Genomic DNA, 2,197 nt, shown 5'->3' with positions numbered 1-2,197 from the left:
GGATAAACTGCAGAGGGAAATTTTAATCGAACGAAGTGAAAATGAAACTAAAAAGTGAAGGTGCTTTTGGTGGTCCTCCCACGTGTTTGTCCCACATTCTTGTGCAGCGTGTGTCAGGGATGAAAATAAAACAGCTGATTACTTATGCGTTGCGTACAAGAGAAGGCGTGCAAACCAACAGAAATTACGTAAACGCTGAGAACTGCAACGGTTTTGTGTACTTTCAAATTCAGGAAAGAGTTGTTTTAATTCATCCTTGCAACAATGATATTTCCTTACCAATAATATACAGGGTATTTCGCAGTAGCGGCTCGTAGTCTGTACTAGCACCGGTTGCAATGTTGCAATATCAAAGGTATGTAGGTACGCGCAAGTGTTCCCCTCCCCCAGCATTCGTGAGTCTTATCCAAGAAATATTCAGGAAATATGAAGAGGAAAGTCTTTGAAGCTCTATTTGTATATTATTGCTTAAATTATTTCTCTAATATTAATTTAATATATAAGCTATTTCCTTTATTTCAAACAACCACTATCAATGTACGTTTATACACTACAAAACCTCTACACGCATGTTATTGAACACGAGGTAAATCGAATATATAGTATGCGCTGTAAGCCATGAATGATGGCGTTAATCCGAAAAGAAGAAGAAAAAAAAACAATAAAATTGCATGCACGCAGTTAAACAAAATTATTTAATTATATAAACTATGCATTATTTTATGCACTATTTATTCGATCTTTCGGGCTTCAAATTTTTCTATGACTTTATTGAAATCTGAAATGCTGCTCGCCAAGTTTCTCTGAATAGAAAGCATCGCTACCGCAAATATTTTCCGCTTTATTTTCTTTAGGGTCCAGAAACACCTCTCTCCTCCGACAATATGCATTTTGTTAGCATTTCTTTGTATAAATATACGAAACACAAAGTCCATTTTCAGGAACCACGTATTTTGTTTTGTCTGTAAAGAAGCATGAAATTTAAGATGTTTTCCTTTGAAAATGAAAAAAAAAATAGTTTAACATTCCAGCAAATTAGGCCAAAGAAGACAGAAGAATATTAGAAGTGAATGATTTGATATTAATTTATGCTCTCCGACGGAAATCGAACACGGAATCATGTGCACGAAAGACACGGAGCTAGGAATTAGACCAGTAGTAAGACATTTTCTTCTTGGAGACTCGATTGACCCCCCCCCCCCCCCCGAATAGGATTTTTTTTAAAATAAATCTTATCCCAAGAATTTTCACCTTTGTATTATAAATGTTAAATAAAATCTATTGACTTCGAACGACCGCCCACAAACTTTCACCCTGGATCCGTCCCTGCTACCACCAGACTTACATTTGTTCTTTGCGAGTTTATGTTTTGTGAATAACTTCTTTCTTCCACGCGTCTGTATCTTCCTCACCCTATCAATTGAGTCAAGCGCTGCTAAGCGGAGGAATTCGTAACTATTACAGAAGCTGACCAGTTGCGAAGAAAATGCAACCGCAAGGGACCAATACGGGAAAATGGGAGCGTTGCAAGAATAAATCCACTTCCCCATGTTAAGAGATAGGAGCTCGCTGCCATATGCTCAATGTTACTGCTTCCAGTGGCAACGTTCGCTGCCACTGGAAAGGTAAATCTCTCTCTTTCTTTCCGTTTTTTAATTGACTTTTTTCAGAAATGCATCAATACTGTTTTGCGCTTAAGAGCAAAGGTTTATTTTTTACTGATACACTACTTTAACACTTAAAAATATTTTTAGTATTAAAAAAATATCCGGTTGCACAACCATGCAACATATAGTACCAGCCGCCACTGGTATTTCGTAAACTATCAACATCAAGTTAAAATTGTAAGAATAATATTAAATTCTATCATACCGCCTAAAAATTAGACAGTAACATTTTTACTTGTAGTAATCAGAGAAATAAAGTGGAAGAAGTAAACAGAATTAGACTATTGGATGCAGTTGTATATAGGGTTGCCAGATTTGTAAAATCAGAAAAGAGGACATTTTGACTTTTTTAAAAAAAATCACTAAAAAAATTACTTTTACCGAAACTTAAATTTGCTTTCAGATTATATAAAACAGCATATTTTAAAGAAAAAGAAAAACATAATATAGATATTAATACATTATTAATGTAAACTTACACAAAAAATAAAACTTACATAATGATGACTCACCAGCAGGCAGCAATACTA

Source organism: Thermobia domestica, chromosome 13 (assembly GCF_964235325.1).
Source record: "Thermobia domestica chromosome 13, izTheDome1.hap1.1, whole genome shotgun sequence".
In the NCBI taxonomy this organism is placed as follows: Eukaryota; Metazoa; Arthropoda; class Insecta; order Zygentoma; family Lepismatidae; genus Thermobia; species Thermobia domestica.
Note: the sequence above shows the minus strand (reverse complement) of the source record.